This window comes from Martes martes (genome assembly GCF_963455335.1).
Source record: "Martes martes genome assembly, chromosome: 6".
Taxonomy (NCBI): Eukaryota; Metazoa; Chordata; class Mammalia; order Carnivora; family Mustelidae; genus Martes; species Martes martes.
This window is the reverse complement of record NC_137893.1, coordinates 13,759,928-13,784,365: the sequence shown is the minus strand read 5'-3', so window position 1 is coordinate 13,784,365 and position 24,438 is coordinate 13,759,928. Positions and strand designations below refer to the sequence as shown.

The window sequence follows — 24,438 nt, the reverse complement described above, 5'->3', positions numbered from 1 at the left end:
GACTAGTTCTAGAGTTGTTACATTCCCCAAAATGTGACTGGGGACGGAGAAGGAGTAGATAAATTTCGCTGTATTAGAACTTTTTCTGGGATATAAATCTTTAGTCTTTCTGAAAGAAAAAAAAAACTGTTTCTAAGTTCTATACTAAAGTCCTATCCTCATCGCTCTGTAACCTATTTCCACTTTTATTTTGGATTGAAGCATACCTAAATGGAAGCTAACGTTCTCATTTTTTAATGTTCAGATCAAAGGGAAAAAAGAATCAAAGCTTTAGTTGCCACAGGCCCACGAGTTCGAAGAATGTCTTCCATGTCTCTCTGGTTAATCAGTTCTTCAGAGAAGGGAAAATGGAGCGTAGCTGAACGATACAGGCCTTGCAATCAGATGAACGGAATCACACGTTCCTTAGTCTAAGAAACGCAGCTACGGAATGTAATAGGTGTATCCTGGAGTCAGACTTTGTCCAGGGCCCATCAAGCAGATAATGAAAACTGGTAGGAATCAGATGACTATTTGAGTTTTCTTAAAATTATCAGGGGATCGTTCATTGGCTTTTGCGGGCCTATCTAACTCCTATGGCTGTAATACAATATCACAGACAGCCGTGGTGACTCAGGGTTCCCTTAGGCCCCGTGAGCGTGGGGAGGATCCTAAGCACAGTTGCCAACTGAGGGCTGCCCTATGTGGACGGATCCAAAAATGTTTATGTGTCTGAATATTGCTTCCTTTCAAATGCTAATAAGGGCTAAGCCCAAAACATTTTGGTGCTTTCCTCAACTAAAGGAACAGTACAAGGCAAACATTAGGCATTCTACTTTCATTGTGCATGGGTCTTGCTTTATGCATGCTATCTTAAAATATTTATTTTTGGCCGTGGCCCTGATACTCCGCGGCTGGCACTTGGTAGAATCTCAGCCATAATTGTCGAATGAAGAAAATGAACTGTGCAATGAGCTTTCTCCCCGCAAATCATTATGGAAGTATATATCCATCTCAGAATGGTTATAGTCCAGTAAGCAAAGAGCATGGCTAATGAGTGTAGAATTTCTTGCAGTCACACACATAGTCCTGGCCCGTTACTGTTCTCCAATTCTGTTAACTAAAAACCAGGGCACTACGACAAACCACGAAACATACAAGAGGATACAAAATTTGAGTAATGGCCTACTGTCGATCATAACAATGCATTAGTAGTTTCAGTGTCACAGAAGAGGGTTTTAGGACTAATGGGCTGAGAATATGCCATTTCTTTATGACGACATCATTAGTAGTAATCACATTTTTATTTCCTTTGTGTTTATGTTTTATTTAAAATAGGCCATAAAATATTACCACCTGTTGACCGGGGCACACCAGGAGAGTTCTATTTCCATGCCTTCCTGCAGAAGGCAGGGTGGAGAAGGGCTGCTCTGGCTGGTGGTTTCTGCCACAGCCCACTGGCTCCTCCAGGCCAGCAGAATCACGTGTCCTCTCAAGTGCGGCTACTACCCTCTTCTCCTAGCAACCGTATTATGTTAAAGTACGGTTGCTGAGGTTGCCAGGATATTCTTCTATTCTTGTTCTCCATGACCAAACCAAAGGGAGGAGAAAATGTAAACCAAACTCGAGGTGAAGATATAGGGAGACGGACCCAGAAAAACAAAGAGCCCTCCTCTTAGTACCGGGAACTACACTGAGCAAAGTACCTTCTGATTCGTATGTTAGAGAAATATATATTTTGTTTTCTTTTGGGTAAAATCAGAAAAAAAATTTTTTTTCAAGAGACCTGCAAAATAATGGCTATTAAACATTATCAGATAAGATTCACTTCTTTGTCATTATTCACTGAAAGCCAATTTTTCCCAATAAGAGAAGAGAGATAAATATTTTACAATTGTCAGAGTGACCTGAGAAAGTCTAAACTATAATTACCATCCTGTTTAACATACAAGTTTTGAAGCAGATGCCACATTTCACTGAACCTAAGACATCACTGATTGTAAAGTAAAAGTACAAACTGAGTTCTGAAAATGTTAAAATATGAAAAAAAAAACCCACCTGTATATAGAATTGTTGAAACATGGTATATTACTTGTTTTGGTATTTTAATCAATTCTGAGATAAAATATATTCAAGGAAAGGAGGTAAAGTTTCCCAGAATCACACAGCTAATAAGCGGTGGAGACAGACATCAAATTCACATCTGTTTGACTATTCATTATGCCAAGTTGTCTCTCTGGTTCCTCGCACAGATAATAAATAAAAATAGTTACCAACCAGCATGTTTGCTTGTTGAAGTATTTGTCATACTAATTCACTAGGTAATTCACTAGGTATCATTAGCCCTGTTTTATAAATGAGAAAAACCAGACCCAGAAAGATGGAATGACTCGTTCAAGGTCACATAATTAGTAAGTGGCAGAGCCAAGAGTGAAACCTAAGATAAATGACTCTTAAGCCAGAACATGTTTGACTAAGATCAGGCATTAACCAACGACCGGACCTGAAATTAGTTCATGGACATAAAGATTATTCAAAGAGAAATATCCAAGAAGAGTCGTTGCACACGTCAGATGGATGTATTGATTTATTCAACTATTATCTATTGAATGGCTACTTTGAGCTAGGCTCTGTTTTAGGAGTTGGAATACAGAAATGAAAAAAAAGACATAAAAATCATACAGGACTTCTAAGTGCTACAAAGAGAAGCAAGGTGGAGGGTAGTAAGGGAGGGGGAGCCTGCAATTTTAAACGGTGGTCAAGGAAGGAGTCCCAGAAAAGGTGACATCTGAACCGAGATAAAGGAGATAGGGAGCGAGCCATGTGAATATCTGTGGGAAGACCATTCCGGGCAGGAGGAACAAAGGGCTTGAGTTAGGAATGTTCTGGCCCACGGCACGAACATCTAAGAGGCTGTGTGGCTGGGGCAGAGTAGCAAGGGGGAAGTGGAGGTGATGAGTGCAGAAGGGTATGGGGGAGAGGAGGTGCAGTGGAGGTCGTGGGCATATCACAGAGGGCCTGTAGGGCATTTTAAGGACTCGGGGTTCTACTCAGAGCCAATTATTAACCTTAGGCAGAAGAGCCTCAAGGAAATTGAAATCTGGTCAACTTCAGTGAATCTGTCTGTCTACTCCACCAGTCCAACTTAATCTCGGGTTACTTGGCAAGCAGAGGGCACTCTGTATCCACCTTATGTTATAAAGCACTGCCTGTTCTAGAGAAAACTGACAGGCAAGATTTCAGCTGTATGGATAGCTAATAAATAGATATTTATTAGACACCTATTATCTATGCTGGGCATTTAAAAAAAAAAAAAAGCTCTCCTCACCTCCGCCACCCCAACCCCAACAAAAATCAGTCCCCACTTTTGATGAGCTTATCCCTTAGCGGTGAGTTCACAAAAGTCTGCACTGAGTGTTCACTTGTGGAAGAGCAAGCATGGGATTAGGCCAGGAGTAGCCAGAGACGGTTTTATTAAAAGTAATATGGAAGGTGAGGTTTTCTAAGTGGATAAAGGCAGGTTGAAACCTCTCATCCAGAGGCAACGGCATGAGCAAAAACAAGGAGGCTTATAACAGCACGGCCTATTTTCTTAAGGATTCATTCATTCATCCATCTCTCTACCCATTCACTCATTCAGTGTGGCTGGGGCATAAGGTGCCTGAGAAGTAGCAGCGACTGGAGAAAATTAGGCAGGGAGGGATCATGGAGAGGGCCCTGCAGAGCATTGGGATTTCATCTGTAGGTGATGGGGAGGTATGGCATGTTTTCTGAGTGTAAAGTAGCAACAGAGGTCACATGTTGGCCATGCTGGCACCAGTGGGCAGAACAGGTGGAACAATGTGATAACACGGGCAGGTGTCTACTGCAGTGGTCCAGGCAAGAGGATGATGGTGACTGGGGAGAACAGAAATGGAGAAATGGGACAGAGGTAAGAAGGACTTGGTGAAGGGACAGGTCTCCCTGAGGCGGCCAAACAAGAATTCATGAAGGTCTTAGGACTTTAGCTTAGACCTTAAAAGATGGTCAGGATTTAGAAAAGTGAAGGCAAACATGTATAGCATTCCAGACAGAAAGAAGTCTGAGCAAAGGCTCGGAAGCGGCAGCAGAGAAACCACATTCTGCAGGTCAAGAATATTGGTCTTTGCAGGTAAGAAGGTTGGTGGAAGAAAAGGGAGGAAGAGGTTGGTCCTCGGCGGACATGGAGTCTGCTTTCAGAATCTTCCCTCTCGGGGAGCGGATTCACTGCTGAGTGAGGCATCGTGGTCCACTGTGGATCAGCAATCCTAGATGATGAATGGAAGCCACCAGAAATATCCTGGTGATACTGATGATGATGCTATCTGAGTATCACAATTCTTTATCATGCTAAGATTCACGAGTTCACTGGACCTCTTTGCAGCTAGAGTGAGAACTTGGCCCTCCTGAATCCGTCAAGATTAAACAGACATTTTGGCACTTCAATATGACTAGCCCCAGGTGCCATGTTTTCCCCCAACACCTAATATTATAGTTATGTTTGAAGTGTCAAAAACAAGTTTAACACTTCACTTGAGGTGATCTCATCTCACCATGAAGCCTTTAATTGTTCTTGAAAGTTAAACTAAATAAATTCCATGATGAATTTTTCATGCTATTTGTATACAACAATTACAAAATAAGCCTCTTAAAGTCTATACTATCTTTTCTATCATCACGCATGGGGATAATCAAATTTTAATTCCACCTGAGCAACACATCACTTGAAAAAAAAATATGTTAAAGTCCCAGCTGTAAAAATATCACTTGCTCTGTTTAGCCTTAAATTATCGCAAGTGGTGGCGGAATACTCGTAATATGTTCTTAAGTCCATTATTGAAACACAAGTAAAGTAGCAACCAAAGCGTAGCCACCCTTACTTATTTTTCCAGGAACACATTCAGATGTCTTTCCTTCGTTTCCCCTTGGCAACAATCAAATCCCTAACAGCTCTTGATAACTCGTCATTTCTTGCTACAAAGCCACCCTGTGATTCTGTATGAGCCATTATGAACTGAGACAAATCACAGGTAAAAGGGGCACTCGGATTGCCCCAAACCAGTTCTTCCAGGAAATATTGCTTCTCCTGTAATATAATTGGAAACTCTGAGTACATGTCAGTTACAAGGCAATTTGCTAAACACCTGTCCAAAGGGGTGGGGGGGGGAGCACCATATCCTTCCTTGCACTTTAAGCTGCCTCTGCTTCTTCTCTTTTATAGCTTTATTCATTTTTATTCATTTCACTCCCATGCTGGCTCTGCACATTATACAACTTCCATACATAATTTTTCCAAGAGCTGAGACACAATAAAACCACGTTCCTATCTTACTGTCTAAATACGCATTTCAGGAACTTACTCCTTTTGGTTTTCTACCTCTGTTAAATGTGATCTGTATTTTCTGATATACCTCGGAATTCTTCTACTTCAGTTAATTATGCTCTAAATTCTCTGAAATGTACCTCAGAGCATAGAACACTATTAAGCAAGTTTGGCAGCCAAATGCAAGAAACAGCTAAGGGATGAAGATAAAACAGGAAGCTCCTTCCTGGGAAAATTCTGGAGGGAAGTCAGATTTGTAGCCTAAGAAAAATGAGCTCACTTCTCCCCCTTGTGCCCAAAACTTTATATTTCTTTGAATGAAAGAAGGTAAGGGAATGCAGTCTCCTTCCTCTGACCTCTCGTTCCAGTATTTTCTGACTCGTAATTAATACATTAGTAGTAGTTCAACATATTGGTTTGAAATGAACTGATACCAAGTCATGTCAATTTTTAAAACAATTAAGGTCTAGGGGAGTCTGGGGGGCTCAGTCAATAAGCCTCTGCCTTTGGCTCAGGCCATGATCCCAGGGGTCCTGCTCAATGGGGAGCCAGCTTCTCCCCCTCCCACTTCCCTTGTGTACCCTCTTGGGTTCCCTCTCTCGCTACCTCTCTCTCTCTGTCAAATAAATAAATAATTTTAAAAAAATAATTAAGGTCTAGAAAATTCCCATTACATTCCAGTCTGATACAGCTACCATGTCTTTGGTACATGCCTACTCAGCATCACTTATTTATTTCACTCCTATTATAGGAGTGAAAGAACATATATATGAAGAATATATACATATATAAGGAACATATTATATATATATATACAAAGAATATACATATATATTTTTTGATAGTCCTGCTTTATAAGGGTCCCAAGTGCTTTACAAATGATTCCCTCTAGGAATCTACTAAAAATATCAAAGATCTAACATGTATGGCTCAAGGAAGCAGGCATTTTTGTGCATTTTGTTCTCTAATAAATCTGAATCTCCCAGAACAGTGCCTGGAACATAGTAAATGCTCAATAAGTACTTTAAAAAAAATATATTTTATTTATTTATTTGACAGAGAGAGACACATGGAGAGAGGGAACACAAGCAGGGGGAGTGGGAGAGAGAGAAGCAGGCTTCCCACTGAGCCGGGAGCCCAATGCAGGGCTCAACCCAGGACCCTGCATATTTGTTAAAAGAAAAACTTTACTGGATGAGTGATGCACAAAAATTCTGTCTCTCAATCATTCACAATCCATTTTACTTACAACTTTCCCACCAAATCACTTATTCTTCATTCTCAGATTATTCCTATAAAAGCCAAATGCAGTGCAGTGTTAGAAACAAACAAACAACAAAATATCACAGATTATGAATATAACTTCTGCTTTGTAGCCTGCAAGATTTGCAGTTAAACACCAATTTCTTCCTTTCATTGTTATTATCCGAGCTTCAGTTTCCTGTTTATGCCCCTACGTTTGAATGACAGGTCACTGTTCTGTCTTCAAATAGAAGAATGAACACGTATGAAAATCTTCCTTACTTCACTTTGCATTCAAAAAACTGCCTTCCCAATGAGTCTGTGAGGTGACTATTTTTCTTTTTAACACTAATTTCCATTTTTTAAACTTGTATTCTCACTCAGTTGACTCTATGGTAATTTACTTTTGCTCATTAAGCACAGGCAACACTAGGTCGGACATCCCTTTGTGGAATGATTTAACAAATTATAATTAGGAAAGTCTGTTTACTTTGTTTTAACAACCAAACACTTCATCAATTGACTAAGTAATACAGTTAATATTATGATTAAAGCTTCTCATTCAGCATGCAAGGAAAACTAGAATGAGAATGTTTTATTCTGTCTCCTAAGCTGCAAATGCTTCTCATTTTGGATGCCTCCAGTAAAGCCATTACAGAAAACCCAATTTGTAATAGTTGTCCCACGAGATCTTTCTTCTGGCTATGAGTTAACATATTAGTGATGAGGAGATGAGGGGAAAAAGAACCCATTATTTCTGTGGACTCAGATGGTTTCAAGGTGCCTTTTGAGTTTCTTATGCTCCGTGGTTCTAAATCCCTTGCCTGCCCACAACCTTGGGGAAATTCCACTACCTTGGAACTGCTCACTTTACCCCGGAGTCTGGAGGCAAAGCTCAAAATAGGGCTAAATAATCAAAATTTCTTCCAAGCACCAGGACTGACCTTGAATGAATGAATGAGTAATATTAGATATTTGTTTTTGTTTTGATACAGAAACATTTTAAATTTTTCAAGAATGAATAAAATGAGTGCTCCGGATAAATCTATGGCATTTTCCCCAAAACCTCTCCATTGATAATTTTGCTTCTCCCTGCCAAAAAACGTCGTCCTCTCTACACTCAAAATAAATGTTTTAAAAAGGTCTTCCTCGGCTCTCCTGAAGAGAGCTCTCCTCCCCACCTGAGGCTGCTGTTACCCCTTCTCCACTCAAGTCCTCTCCTTGGTTCTTTCAAAAAGTTCAGCTCTGTTGCTGGCCTCCCATTCTGGTTCCAGTCTCTCAACTGCTTCCTAGTCCTAAGGGTCTTCCCTCCCCTGGCACCTCTGCTTTTCTTTTTGTATGTCAGTGACTTGATTTACATTTTAGGCAATTTTGATGCATTCTTTTTTTTTTTTTTTAAAGATTATGTATTTGACACATCACAAGTAAGCCAGCAGAGAGAGAGAGAGGAAAGCAGGCTCCCTGCTGAGCAAAGAGCCCCATGCCGGGCTCGATCCCAGGACCCTGAGATCATGACCTGGGCAGAAGGCAGAGGCTTAACCCACTGAGCCACCTGGGCACCCCAATTTTGATGCATTGTTTTCTGCCACACGCACCATGCATTCCTTACCCACATGTGCTCACACACACATTAAACATGGTAGGGGTTTTACTGTTCGCTGTCAGGAGGGATCCTAAAAGAAAATGTACCTCATAGCTAATCAGTCTTACAAAGAGTCCTGCTAAATTATTTATGCTAAAATAGCATAAGATACTTTTGAAAGATACTCTTCAAAATGTAAATGGGTGATATTAAATAATCTTAACAGAAGAGAGAGAAAGGGAATTTGCCACCATGTACGGTCCTTTGTGCTTTTCCCACTTAGACTCCGCCCCTTAGAAACATGATCAATGAATATTCATGAACTTCCCATTCCTGTTAGTGCCAAGAAAGGAAAATGCACCGAGCACCTGTGCTCTTCTTGTAAACCTCAGGGCCCTTCAAATTCCCAGTACAACTATGTCATTATTACAATCCTTATTCGCTTCTCAGCTACCGTTTTAGGGAGAACTTACCATTCCCAGCACTACCTCCGTTTACCGACCGCATCAATGCGAGCTGAGCGCTTCCCCATCCACAAAACACTCCCCCCTTCCGCGCACCGCACACCTAGTCTGGTCTTGGCATTGCTCAGTGTGCTAGTGTACATTCTGCCCTACGATCAGAATTTAAGAGAGCAGTAAACGCTATGAATTTGACAAAGCAGATTGCTGTTAGGAACAGCACGAGGCAGAGAGTCCAGAAAGGGTCTCTTGAAAGAAGTGACATTTGAACTGAAATCTGAATGATGAAAAGGATTAGGGGGCAGTTTCTTAGGCAGAGGAAGTAGCAAATGCAGAGGGCAGGGAGGCTGTAAGGCACGGAGAGCCTTTCCTTCCTCATGTTCCTGTTCCTTGAACTACTCTGCTTTCTCCCTTCTAGGATGACCTCCTCTTTAATGCTGTCCTAAATGCTGATTTTTCAGACTCAGGAGTATTCAGATGCCCAGCTAGTCTTTCACAGACTTAATGCCACATATTTGACCTTCAAGGGTTTAAAAAAGAAACAGCAATTCAAATCAAGTCTGCATCTTCAAGCGGAAACATCGTTTGATCTCATTGTCTAATATGTCACTTTTCCTTCCTTAAGAATCAATGTGGAGCGCCTGGGTGACTCAGTTGGTTAAGCAACTGCCTTCAGCTCAGGTCATGATCCCAGAGTCCTGGGATGGAGCCCTGCACCTGGGCTCCCTGCTCAGTGGGGAGCCTGCTTCTCCCTCTGCCTGCTGATCCCCCCTGCTGCGTGCTCTCTCTCTCTCTCTGTCAAGTAAATAAATAAAATCTTAAAAAAAAAAAAAATCAATGAGATATACTCTTCATGGAATTTAGTGCCAGGAAATAAAACTTCTGGAAAACTGTTTTCTTTCATTAAACAATGAGTTATAGGTAACCTGTCCTGCAACCCTTTCATTTTGGCTGCTGGAACCCTAGAGGTAAAACCTAGTGCTCCTGTTACAATAACCTGCCCATGTTTTATGGTATGTCCACCTTCTCTCCCCATTTATTTCTCTTTGCGGCCTCTTATCTCTATTTTGTTTCACTTTCATTGCCCTGTGTGAAAGTGCTTTTATTTAAGCCGCCTCAGCCTTTTGGAAATAGATGACGTATAAATCATTAATCACAAGTGCCTTCTGCACAATCACAAGCAACTTCCTCAATGCAAAGTCCCACGTGCTGCCTCGGTCCGAGCCGTGCCCTCTCTGCCATATGACATAACTCAGCTGCTCCTCCTTCATAAACCTGTCTCCCTTTTCCAAACCTTTTGGGAAGACTACTATAAATACAAATCAAGTTGGTTAAGAGCAACTCCACTTCCTCGGTTTCATGGCAAACTACAGTGTCTTCGCTCTCCTTTTCACACCTTATTTTTTTCATCCTGACCATCTTACGTGTGAGTGCGCGAGTGTGCACACGTGTGTGTTTCAGTTTCCTTCTTTCCCCTCCTGCCCATTCAATGCATGCAGACTTTAGGATTCTACTCCCAGTTCTCACCGCTCTCTACACTGTTATTCTTGGCAATCACCTACTACTGTCACTTTCAAGTAAAAGATTTTTGAACTGTACTTCCAGCCCCGGCGTCTCTCCCGAGTTCACGTTCCAAATCCCCTGGAACATCTGAGCCTCAAGAGTCAGAATGAAGTCCTGCAGTTCTTTTACCCGCCCGATCCTTAAATCTCCTCTGTAACGTCTTTGCCAAGTGCGTGTCCGCCACGCATTCGATAGCAAACTGACCGCCTTTCAAAGCAGCCCATCTAAGTAGCCGGTTTTGACTGTTAAAAAAGTTATTTCCAAAACGACGGCAAAATCCATCTCTATGACACATTCCTCCCAGTTCTAATGCTATTTTTTTTTTAAACTTTATTTATTTGAGCACAGGAGGTGGGCAGAGGGACAGAGTCTGAAGCAGACACCTCTCTGAGCAGGGGGCCCAACACAGGTCTCAATCTCAGGCTCCTGAGATCATGACCTCAGCTGAAATCAAGAGTCCGACTCAATCGACTGAGCCACCCAGGCGCCCCCAATCTTATTCTTAAGAGTCACATTAAGAGCTAAGATGCACTGAATGCCATCGTGTGCCAGGGCCTCTGCACACATTGTCTCTTTACAAGTCTGCCAGGTGGTTATATTATTCCCCTTCTATCACTGGGGCAATTTTTAATTGATCTAATCATTCACATGACTCTTCTCCAAATGGTGAAATACACGTATTCTCTAAGAGGAACCGCTCTATCCCAGGTTCAGAAAGGACAAATTCCTCCAATCACTTCTTCCATGAACTACTGAATCTTGTTAATTTTACCATGTGTATTGCAAACCTTCAACCATGGTGTTCGGGAGGAAAGAAATTCAAAATAACAACATTCCAGCTGTGGTTTGAATATGCAGAACAGATCTGTCCCCAGCTTCACTCTAGACACCGTGTGCCTCTGTGGACACAGCCCAAGGGCGGACCCGTTGCTTCCCACGCAATCAACGAGGCTTTTAACTCTGATGTGTACATGAGACTATTTCTCCAAGTAATCTCAGCTTATGCCCTCCCTAGCCTCTTCAACATGTTGTTTTCACATCTCGGTGGTGTCTGAATTACCCAGACACAGGTTCAAACCCTCCAGCTCGGCTCTGAGGTGCCTTTCACATCTTCTACATCTCACTGGTGACCAAGTCCTCAGGCTCGGAGTTGAACGTGTTCTCACAATGCCATTGCCTGCGACCGTGGTTTGAGCCCCTTCTCGGTTTCCCAGTCCAGGCTCTGCTTCTCTCATCTGGACAGTTAAAATCCTGTTCCTGCTTCCCTCCAGCTCCCCACCGTGGACAGACCTGATGAAGACAGTTCCTATGCTGCGCTCACTCCTTGCATGGTACTACGGTGCTCTGTGCCTGGCTGGCTCCTCACACTGATCTCAACGCCCACCAGTGCCTGCCTCCTTTCCGGCCTTACCATCTTGTGACTCCCTGCATGTACTACACACTTCTGGAAAACCGTGCCACAAAGCATTTTTCGAATGCTCCTGGTTCTGCACCTTTATTTACATTGTCTTTGAGCCGAGAAGGCCTTTGTTTGCCTGTTTGCCTGTCAAAATTCTATCTTTCTATAACTTGAGAAAAATGTTACAACCTCTATGAGACTTTTGCCAGATTCTGGGTTTGGCCATCAAAAATTAATCAAAAGTGCCTGAGTTCTCACAGCACTTTGTTTCCCTCCTAGAACAGAAGAGTGATAGCAATTTACATACATATTTCTTTCTTCAGCTGGTCTCTAGGCCCTTACATCTTAGCTTTGGCTTATTTAATTTTACTATTCCCAGCTAGAGTAGGGCTCTAATGAGTTGCATTAATTACAAGGAAGGAGCCAGGAAACAAAAAAGGTGAAACTGATGACAAGCTAAACCTGAAGAAAACTTGGCAATCTAATGTAAATACTTGGAAAATCAGAAAGTATTTATAGGTGCACCCAAAGATCACTCTCTCTTTTATTTCTGCCTGCCTCTGATTTCATGTTTTGGATTGTGGGCTCTACCTCAAGCACATGAACTCTGTCTTCTTCCCTGAAATCTGTCAGCACACCAAATGCCAAAGTTGATTTTGGTTGTAACCAGCAGCATCACTGAGTAACTATGTTCAGAGATCCTACTAAGCCATAAATGCACATTTCCTTAAAAATAAGCTCAATGGGGACGCCTGGGTGGCTCAGTGGGTTACAGCCTCTGCCTTCGGCACAGGTCATGATCTCAGGGTCCTGGGATCGAGCCCCGCATCAGGCTCTCTGCTCCGCGGAGACCCTGCTTCCTCCTCTCTCTCTGCCTGCCTCTCTGCCTACTTGTAATCTCTGTCTGTCAAATAAATAAATAAATAAATAAATCTTTAAAAAAAAAAAAATAAGCTCAATGACAATGAGCAGATAATCTTCTCCAAGCACACTTGTCACTCCCCCCACCCCCAACCAAAATCTTAATAAAACAGTTGCACCATTAAGCCAGTGCACTGCCCACTGCTCAATAAACAAATCTTAGCATGTGCATTTATTCATTGCTGGTATTTTAAGTCAAAATGTAAAGGTCTCTTTATATCATGAAAATAACACTGATTTTATGTAAGATGGACTTTGGAGTGGTCATACTTAAAAAGAAAAATCTGGACCAGATTTTTAATAGATGTGAGTAAATTTTGGTATTACCTATAAGTATTTTTAACTATTCCACTTAATCTAAGCCAGGTCAAGAAAAGTGCTTCACATTTTTCGCTTCCTGGAATTAACATTTCTTTAATGAAATTCTACATCATAAAACACCACTTGCATTACTCAGATGTTCAGTCAATGAAATTACTGAATTAATGCAAAAAAATTACCTTCTTAAGATTAGGTCACATGAATTCATGAAATTGGAAGTGGTTACATAATATAGCAGAATTATATAATAATGTATTGAATGATATTATACTTGAAGATATAATGAGTTTTTAGCTAATGGTCTTGTTTGCTGACCCCCGTCTTCCTTTTACTTACTTCCCTTCTTATCTCATTGGTTCTTCTTCTTGTACTGTCATGTATGCATTTTTTCCTCCTAAACACTTGGCTATGATTACACAGGGACCAGGTCTGTTCCTCACTATCAACCAACGAACAAAAAGGGGAAATGCACCCATACTCTCAGACACTGACACATAAAATTACCTGTTCAAAGTATTAAACTTTGAAGACAATATCAGTGAATAAGGATTCTCTATCTTTTGGTTTTTAGCATTAAACATGATAAATAAATATATCCTTCCACTAAGTCCAGCATTTATATAAATATGGGTGGGTTGTTAAGCACAGGCATTATCTTACTAAAGATAAGTTAGTCTAAAATATTTCTTCAACAGCAAAAACTGAAGACTGGACATGAGCAAATTAGGGAAATACGGGCTCTGATAGCTTGAATCAAAATGGCCAATATTATTTACTCATGAACTAACAGAGATATGAAAATCAAGTCAGTTTATTCCTGACTACCAGAAGAGAATAAAACAGCTGGGTTGTTTTATTTTCTTTTCCTGATAGATTTAATATTTGAGGTCTCGATATGTTTTAATTTTCAGGCAAAAATTATGTAACTACTCTAAAAATTATATAAAATAACAAACACCTATTTTCTGTAAAACGTTAGATATACAAAAAGAATTGCTACTCCTTTCTTTTCAATTTATCTATTTAGAAATAATACTTATATTACCAATCATACTAATAATAATAAAAAGAGATAAAAGGGCGCCTGGGTGGCTCAGTGGGTTAAGCCTCTGCCTTCAGCTCAGGTCATGATCCCAGGGTCCTGGGATTGAGCCCCACATCAGGCTCTCTGCTCGAGCAGGGAGCCTGCTTTCCTTCCTCTCTCTGCCTGCCTCTCTGCCTGCTTGTGATCTCTGTCTGTCAAAGAAAGAAATAAAATCTTAAAAAAAAAAAAAAACGAGATAAAAGTCAGTCAAATGTCAAGTTTCACCCACACAGTAGGTGAAGACTCCAATTCACAATGAAATATTTAATACTCTAATTTTTTAGAGTTTTTAACACTCCAAATTACAGCATTCAGTTAGTCACAAGTAAGTTATCTAGGTCACTATATTGCTTTATAGCACGTCGATGCCTTAGTGCCCCCATAAAAGATATTGCTTTCTCCTTTGTTTTCATGTAAGTCTTGATCATACTAAACTCACAGGGTATAGGAAAATGCTGGATGGTCTGGTAGTGCTGAGTAGAAATAAACTGAGAAAGAAATAAGTTCAAATCTCAGATTATCACCTATGGTTACTTATTAACAGCCCAGTTAAAGGCTTAATGACAAGCAAGTTAAATGTAGTGGCTGAAATGAGGGTGTAGCTCACCTTCAAGTTACTTCATTCATAATGTCAATGTCTTTCATTACTACATATAGGTAAATTAACTATCCATTCACATTTTCTAGGGAGGATTTGAAGTCTTTACCCTGATTTTATAAATGATAGCAAATCTTCCTAGATCAGGATACATCTAGTTGGGAGGTTAAGAGAATAGCCTAATGATTTCAACAAGTAGGTACTAAAGATGGTTTTCTTTCTCCAAAATCAAACGTAATTTTATTTTTTTTAAATCTGAAAAGGGCATTCTGGATTTCTGGTCAATGTACTACATTACAAAAAAGTATTATCGAAGAAGGAACTATAATAGAATCAGATAAAATTTTATATTTTCGTTACACAGGAAATGTGCATCCTAAGGAAGGTGGGAGTATCACTCTCTTGGATTCCCTTTGCTCACTCCTCCCCCAACACTTTAATATACCTTAAAGTATCTTTTAACAATCACCCAGGGTAATGTTTAAGTGAGGGGGGGAAGGGCACAGTACAGATACGCACACGCAGTTTCTTTACTTTAATGAGAGAAATGGGTGCTGGGATGGATTCACAAAGAACAGTGAGCCTCCAGTCTTTTGTTGTCTGCATGTGGAGGTGGGTGGTTTAGTCATCTGCCAGTGAGAGCCACTTCCTGCTTTCCCTTCCCCTTATCTGAGTCTCTGCTTAGTTGCTCTCATTTGGGGGAGTGAAGTCTACACTTTGAGGTCAATCTGCCTAAAACTGCGGAATCCTAAGGAGGTCCTTACTCATGACATCCACCTCGTATTTAGTTAGGATTTGTAAACAGAATGACCAGTACTCACTAGATGGAAAAAAACAATAAATTGAAGAATTTTTTTAATTTTTTTTAAAAATTTATTTATTTGTTAGAGAGAGAGCGAGCGAGCGAGCACAGGCAGACAGAGTGGTAGGCAGAGGCAAAGGGAGAAGCAGGCTCCCCGCCGAGCAAGGAGCCCGATGTGGGACTCGATCCCAGGACACTGAGATCATAACCTGAGCCGAAGGCAGCTGCTTAACCAACTGAGCCACCCAGGCGTCCCTAAATTGAAGAATTTTATATGTGAAGTCCTTGCACAAAGGGGCCATGTTGAATGAATTCTTGCATTCAAAAATCTTATCATAGAGTCTAGCACATAGTAGGTGCTCAGGAGTGTTTATGAGTGAATGGATATTTGGTTCAATGGTGGGTTCAACAAACTGGTCAGGAAAAGATAAGATAACAAACACATAGCAAATAACTTCAACATTAATAAAGACCACTACTGAAGACAAATACTGGCAAGAAATTAAAATCCCTTCAAGCACCTACCATCTACATGATGTTTCTTGGATTAATTTAAATTACTTAACCCTAATACAGTATCTAACACTTACATAGTGACTGTCAGTATTTGAAGCATTTTTGCAGACATAATTTCATTTAATCCTTGTATATTTTTGAGGTATACATTATCAAGTCTTCGGTTCTATAGATGATGATACCAAGTCGCAACAAGGGTAAGGCTAAATCTCTGGTTATTTGAATCCCAAATCTGGGCTCATTCTATGGAATTACATTCTTTGCTTTAAAAAAGTGTCTTTCGTCCTTTTTTTTTTTTTTTTTTTTTTTTAGGTGGAGACCTTTTAGGCTAAGAAGCAAAGTACATGATTTCCGATGCTACCATACAATTATTTTTTCCCACAGAGCCAAAATATTTATTTTGTGAAAAATTATTTAGAAATGTCCACAATCCACAGAGAAATGTCTCATCACCCATTTTTCTCAGCTACCCAAGATTTCCATTTACTTACTTGCTCAAAACAATAGCTACTGATTTCTTTACATATTTTGTCATGAAAAAGTGGAAAATAAATCTGAACTTTACTTTTCCACAATATTTATTTAATTAAGTTCTCTACATACTTCAGCCTTATATATCAGATGTAAATTGATGGTCCAACTTTCCTTTTATTTTAACATATTTTTAAAAGGATTTATTGATTTATTGATTTATTTTTTTCATCCTCCTAAAAAAGCATCTTTCTTTCAAGGGTGATTTTCCACATGCTTTTTTCACATTTTCTAATTAAATCACACAGATTGCCACTTTTTGTATAGTGGACTTTCAAATATTTGTTGATTTTGATTAGCTGAAGCCTGAATAAGTAGAAGAGGTGAGAGAAACAGGGTGGAGACATGGGTTTGTCTTCCTAGAACCAAAACTGACTCAGAAAATCTCTAGATTAGATAGCCTTTCATAATACACTAAAATGAGCCCCTGCCTTTCACTGAGACTAGAAGTAAATAGAGATGGTGTTGTCAACTTTAACAAAGAATTTCCACTGGATTTACCTCACTATACCATTGGGAAGACCTGAGATAATTGAAGAAATGAAATAAACACTTACCTGCTCATTTCATTTATGTCATAATTTCCCTTGGGTTGTGTCTGTTTTATTGTAATGTCATAGCTCTTGAATTATAACCTTTGTATTTCAATAGACAATCAGCAGTACATGAAAAGCCTGTGACCTAATACAAGGAAGTAAATATTTGCTTTGCGAACCACATTCATTGTCTATAATAAAATTATATTTATTGGCACAGATTTAAAACAATCTCAAACACAAAAGTTTATGAAATTCAGAGAGCTTTTAGATATTTATTACTTAAGCCAGAATTTCAAGTATGAAACATTTATATAATTTAAAGAAAAAGCCCATAAAGAGTAGAGCAAGTAAAGAGTAGAGCAAGAATTCAAGTCCGATTCTCTTTGAAACAAGAGTTCCTGTTCCACTATAACTTACTGCTTTTCCTATTGGGGCCTCCCATTCATTATAAATTCCAAATTCACTGATGCTGAATTACTGAGGTTTTACTATATTTGATAAGCCAGAACCAGCAGTCATATAACAATTTACCCTTTCTAGGTAGTTTCTTATCTAAGAGACTTTGCAGATTTTTTTTCAGCTAAGTATTTAAACTTTTGAAACCAAATTTGTCAAAAGTTACAGAATTTAAAAAGTTAAAGCCAGGCGCTTATAAGAATGCTGAATCCCATGAAACACTATAGATACAGAATTCATTAAGAGATTAGATTAGATTTTTACCATTTAATTTTACATCCAGCTGAAAATTTCAGATAAAACAAAATTCCAATCTGATACGGTTTTATAATTCAACTTAACTGATTGCATTCGGATGAGAAACTTCAATGAATGCCCTGCAGGTCCTCCAGCTACTCCTATATTTCCTTTTAAATCTCCAGAAAACCCAAAGATTCTCCTACAGCACTGGCAATGACAGAAATCATCCATGAAAATCCAGGAACTGATCATATAGTAAGGTGTGATGTGTGTGTGCACAGTGTCGAAAGAAAAAAACAGCAGACCCTAACTATTTAGTGACCCTGGGCTTCTGAAAGGAACTGGACACTTTGGAAAGCCCAGGTATAGTAGGAGGTGGCACTATGTCCTGGACAGCACAGCAGCCCTAATCCTGTGGCTGATCCGTCTCCAGACTTTGCTGTTTGCTCCTCTCCAGCTGAGTTGGAGTCTGGTTCAGCCACAAGGATCTCTGAAGTCTCCGCCACATGTCCTTTCTGTCACTAAGCATTTCCTTTCTTTGTTTGCTCCTGCCATTTTTAAAAATTCACATTAGCCCTTAAATAAATAAGAAAAATACACAAGAATACCAATAGAAAAAATAGGCAAGAGACTTGAACAATCCATCTTTAAAGAGGAAAAGGAAAAAAAAATGTACATGTCAAAAAAGTTACTAGTATTTTTAGTAACAAAAGAAACAAAAGTTTGAAAAATACCATTTTCGTCTATCAAGTTAGTGAAGCTTTTTCAAAAGATGATATTATGTTGGTGAGAACCAGGGGTTCTGGCCAAGCATCAAGCCTACACACTCACACACACACACACACACACACACACATGCTAAACAGATATGCAGACAAAAGCAAGGCATAAGGATGTACATCAGTTACAATAGTAAAATATGGGAATAACATAAAAATCTAAAAATAAAACAATGGCTACGTAAATTAAGATGTACATACACTGAATTATTTTCCAGTCACTAATTGTATTAAAAATACCCAAACTGGCATTAAATACCAGTTTTAATTTTTTGGGAAACACCAAGAAAGTAATGTTAATTTTTTAAAAAGCAAGTATGAAATTCTACAATATAATTCTAATTCTTTAAAAAATAGTATGCATTATGTGTAATGATAAACTACCCTGTAACTTCAATAGCAATTCCTTAGGCATTGAGATAATTCTAAGTTCTTAGTATATGCCAAGCACACGTTCAGCACCTTATATACACTGCATTACAGTTATGCTTATAAACATCTTAGGAGGTGGGTCTTTATCCCTGTTGAAGAAACCGAGACACAGAACAGGTAATTAACTTGACCACGCTGAGAAAGCTCTTACATGGAAAAGTGAGGACATAAGCTAAGGTCAGCTTGACCTAAAGTTTCTATTCATCATATCTATGTCTGCCCATGCAATTTACAAATTTCCGTTTCATATATTTTTATGGGCTCTAGAGGTTCTAAAATAAACATTTAGTGCCTTTATAATCTGTAAACAAATCAAGAATATAAATGTTATATTAAAGTAGGCACATTCACAAAGTGATGATTCTAAAAATTGCTTCCTTCAAAGATGTTGGACCATGAACAGGATCTTTATGATCTCAAACTAGTGTACTTAGTAATGAGCATGAGCACTCCTTTTAATAAATGTAATCCCAAAGGCTTTCATGAGCCACGTCAATTCTGCAACATTTATTCATTTAGGAAATACTTATTTAAAACCTGCCTTTTGCCAGATATTGTACTAGGTGTTGGCACAACAGCAGGAGAAACAGTCTAAAATACTTTCTTTGGATATTAGGAAAGTCTTTGCGGGATAAGTGGAGAGGCAAAAGAGACAGGGAAGATGAGACTGTCAGACTAACACTGAATCCTGGCTACACACATCCAAGGAATTTTTTTTTTTTAATTTCCATAAAAACTTTCAATATTTCTGAGGATCCAGGACACTCCCCTGTAAGTGTCATACAATATGAAGCCTCTACAATGCATTCATATTTTACTCTAATTAAACTAATCAGATGAACTCAAATGCTTTTACACATCATATGGTATTACTCTCCAGCACAGGCTATATGTTTGCTTTCCTGGGTGGTACAATATTTTTATTGTTAAGTAATCAGAACTGGACTATCAGAAGAAGGATTCTTAGCAGAAATGCAGTTGGATGGAATTCCATTCCTCTTGGCTCCATACCTCTTTGTCTGTGCCCACTTTCCACTTTTCCAGAAAACCTCATGTCTTTCAGCAAATGTCTTCTAACATGAAGCCTATTGTCTTCACAGCTGTAGATTAACAGGTAAATGCTTTCTTACTTTTTAACTTATGAGTCAACCAAAATTTTTATCAATTTAGACCTAGATCATTTACTTTTACTTGGCTGTTTTAATAAAATCAAGTAAGCCAGAATACATATATTATAAACAAGTATATATTTTTCCTTGTCTACAAAGTACCAGGCCCTAGCGATAGAAAATGTTAAGAATATTACTATTAAGAAAAATTATAAAAAGTCCATATGAATGACAATGACTTAGACTTTCAATATTGTGTTCAAATAAATTTGGATCTTGCAGGGAGATCCCTAAAAGCAAAGAGTTATCTATTTGAGAAGGAAAAGCTGAGATGCCTTAGAATTGAACACGGATAGCAAATTAACTCTCCTTGTTAATTCGCTTCCAGGGGGACTGACCACCAAGGAATCACTGAGAAACCAGAGCAAAAAAGATCTAAGTATGTACAACAGATACCTTAAGTTGTTTGTAAACTAGGTGGTTTTCTTTCTCTTTCAGACTACAAACCTAGGAGGAAGGATGAGTGCCTTAGTTCTGGGATCAGCTGTCACTGCCATGGAGATTCATCTTATTTAATAAATGATACCATCCAATCTTTTCATAGTAATGAACACTTGTTTTGTCATCTTCAAAAATCATATACTACCCTCCCATGTTTTCTCTAAATAGTTTTTTAAGATTATAAAAACACTCAGTAAATCTACTCTCCTATGAGTGTGCTAATTACTGTTTTAGTTCATGCTAACAGAAGAAATGGCTTAATAACAGTAACTTAACTGGAGGAGGTCAAGCTGCTCATTCATTGAAACTAATGAGTACAAATCACCTTTGTACTTAATATTAGGGCTATAATGTATATTTCACGGGTACCTGCTACTATTGCTACAAAAGGCTTTAGAAACAAATACAATTTAAAGTGTTTCAGTTTTCAAAATTATTTAATATACATAGTGTCTAGGAGATAGGCGACTAGGAGGAAAACTTTATTTTCCACTACAACAATAAAAACTGTTTCTTGTATCTCCAATTAAATGATTTCAGAAGGATTCATTACCCGGAAAACCGGTATGTATGAACGCCGGAAATTCAGATGACATCCAGTCTCAGAAATGTTTATTCGAAAGGGGAACCAAACTATAAGATTTCTCTCTATTATGATAGCCTTCCCATGATGGAAATAATCTCCCTGTAAAATAATCTAACAAGGCAGAAAGAAAGGAACAAACTATGGGAAGCTCGCGAAGTTCTCTGGACAACCCTTCCAGAGAGTCTTTTAAAGAAGGAGGCATTTATCGAAGGGTCAGGGAGGTTAGGAAAACTATGCCAGGAGCCAGGGTCAGTCTTCCCCGGAGCGACCGGGATTGTCCCAGGTGAGCAGTGGCCCGGGCTCCGGATGGAGGCTGAGGACGCAGGGCGGGTCCCCGAACGGCGGGCATCTCTTTGGCCAGGCGACCCCCTCTCAGTGTCCAGAAGCCCCGCGACACCCGAGGCTGGCGCGGGCTGCCCGGGACGCGCTGCCAACAGCCTCCGGCTCGCGAGGAGCATCTCCCCAGCCGCGGCTTCCGAGGCCAGCTCTGTCCCTCCGCCATCCTCAAGTCCTCCGACATTTTTCAGGGAGACCGGGAGGTAGGGAGAAGGGGAAACGGCCGAACGTCTGCATCCAGACTCTGCCGCAGCACAAGAAGAGAAGAGGAAGGAAGGAGGCTAGCGAAGAGGCGGCTATTAAACTGATTCCATCGACAATAAAAAGAATCCTCATCACCCCCGGCAGGGGAGGCTCGGATACACCCACCCGGGCAGCGGCTCGGGGGGCTGGTGGGCGTTCCTCCTCCTGGTGCCCCCGGGGCTGTGAAATCTACCCTAAACCAAGCACACGAGAACTCCCTTTCCTACGACTAACGGGAGGGGAGGAACAAAAGAGACCCGCACGCCCTACATACACACACACACACACACACGCACGCACGCACACTCGGCTCACCGATGCTCTAGGTATGCATTTCTGCAATCCCTTTGGCTCACACCTTCCCCACCTGCTCAGTGCATTCGCCTAAAGGTAAAGAAAGAAAAAAGCACCACCCCGAGGGGCTCGGTCGATGGGGCACCGTTGATCTCACGTTCGGTTTTCTAACAAACCACCACGAAAATCCCGCAGGACGTCGCACCCCCGCGGGGTCCCCGCCGCCCCCGGCCCTCTCTGCGGGTTCCGCGAAGGCGCCCAGCTCGCCGCTGCGGACCCGACCGAGGGCTCCCCGGGCGGGCAGGACACTCGCCCAGCCCCTCCGCGGCAGCTGGAGGGCGGCGAGCGGACCGCGCGGTGGCAGCAACGCGGGATCCAACTTCCCAAACCCGCGGCGCGGACCCCGCTCCCTCCCGCGGCGCCGCGGCCGGCGCCGAGACCCCCGCGCCCGCGGCCGCCCCCGCTTGGGCTCCGGCAGTTGCACTCTCCGCCCCCTCTTTCCTTCATCTCCCCCAGCCACCACCTTTTCAAAATTCATGCATCGGTGCAAAGCAGACATTTTGATGTCATTTACTCAGCCCCGCTCGGTTTCGGAGGCAACATCTTACCCAGTCGCCTGGAGGTGTGGGCAGCGCAGCGGAGGGTCCGGGGGCGCGAGGCTCGGCTGCTCGGTCCTCTAGCGGAGCGGGTTTGCTGCCATCCGCCCAACTTCAGCACCCAGCGGGCGAGGAGAGAGGGAGAGAGGCGAGGATGGAGGGGAGAGGGGAAGGGGAGGAGGGAGGGTGGGCGGGGAGCGAACGGGAGCCGCTCGGCAGCGCGCATGCGCCCCGCGGCGGGCGCAGCCCCTCGCCGGGCTCTGCCCGAGGTGCCGCTTCTTCCCCCGGCGCGCGGCCGCGTGAGTCACGGCCCCGCCCCTCCCGGCGGCCGGGCCCCCGCGCGCTCGCCTCGGCTCCGCGCCCACGGAGCGGGGATCTCGGCGGAGCTCGGCGGGAGCCTCGGGCGCCCGGGAGCCTTCCTCGGTTGGAGAGGCTCTGGCTCCTGGGCGCCTTCAACTTCCCGTGCGCCCGCAGTCCGCGCCGTTTCTCGTGCTCCGTAGGAGGCGGCTGGAAACCGGGAGCTCGTCCTCAAAGGGGGAGGAGCCGCAGAAGCGGGGTCCCCGGGGAAGCCGTCCCTGCGTGGGGCTTCGAGAAACTGTGGAGTCGAGCAAGTTTTGCTCCCCGAAGGACTCGACCATATGAGGAGTTCTTAACTTTATTGACGTCCTCGCCCAGAAATCTGACCCTGTACCCTAAAGAATTAGATCAGGTCTGGGGGCATATATTCTGTCCCAGACGTCTGGACCACTGGGACCAGAGTTCTGAGCGAGAAAAGTCGATGACAAGGCAAGAGCCGTGAATTACTAACAGAGGCGTTGATGGTGGGGGCCTGGAGCATCCTTTGGGGACCGCTCGGGAGCTCTCAGGACTGATAATTGTTCCATTCGCTAGCGGAGCCCAGCTTGATGGTGAGGAAGCTTTGGATGCTTAATGCATCATGAGCGCTAGATTGCATCTCCCGTGATTAAATTGAAGTGTTTGTGAGGGCGAATTAGGGAAGCTGGTGTCTCTCTTCAGATGTGACATCTGTGGGAAGAGGACTGAGTTCCTGGCTGGAATGATTAGGCTTTTTTCTTATACCTACTTAAAACTGTTTACTTGTAAATATATATGATTTCCCATAGCTTGTGTGCGCCCCTACTTTCAAACAGTGTTACTCTTATGTCAGGTTCCCTTACTGAACACCCTCCTGGCCTTCCCCCCGCCCCCTATCTATTTCAGTTAAATGTATGTTTCAGGATTTGCTCCAGGGCCTTCTTTCTCTAGCTACAGCATGACTTTGGGTACCAGTGTTCTTCAACGCCTATCCCCTGGGCTGGTGGTGTTGGTCTGTAAATTGTTCCGTCCCGGTCTGTAACGAGAGATAAGGACAGAAATTGAGAGTAACATTTAGAAACTTCCCTAGCATGCCTTGCTATCCAAGCACATTAGTCAGTTGCACTTGTATGTCTTATTTTATTTGTAAAGTAATTCATTTTTGTTGGATTTTATAGAAGTATTGGTCCATGATACAAAAAAAAAGAATTTTTTTTAAAAAGCAAACAAATGTTGAAGAGATTAGGTCTTATGGTTTGGCCAGCCTCAAACTGTGTGTGACTCCCAGATTTATATCTTCAGTTCTGATCTCACAGAACACTTCTATGTTCTCTACAACCTTTATGGCTCCATTTGAAAAAGAATTATACTGGTTAATATTTATTGAGCCATTACTGAGTGTTACGTTCTGATCTAAATGTTTTACATATGTTTCTTATTTTCTCTACAAGGGATATGCTATTATTATGTTTAACAGACATCTCAAAAGAGAACTGCAGATATCCCCCCCCAAACCTGTTCCTCTTCCAATTGTTCCTCTAGTTACTCTAGTCAAAATTTAGAAGTTACTCTAGTCAAAATTTAGAAGTTATCTTTGTTTTGTCTCTTTTTTTAAAATTCTACATCTAATTAATTAGCAAGTCACCTTGTCTCAACCTCCACAATGGATCCC

At 41.4% G+C, this 24,438-nt stretch overlaps 1 protein-coding gene across 1 annotated transcript in view; it reads right to left on the bottom strand.

The window, feature by feature from the left end:
- Positions 1–22,584, bottom strand: part of RGS17 (regulator of G protein signaling 17) — an 80,529-nt gene extending 57,945 nt beyond the window's left edge. Inside the window, exon 1 of the mRNA XM_080805536.1 lies at positions 22,464–22,584. The gene's annotated coding sequence lies outside the window, so the exon portion shown is untranslated. The remainder of the gene's footprint in view (positions 1–22,463) is intronic.
- Positions 22,585–24,438: the final 1,854 nt, after the last annotated feature.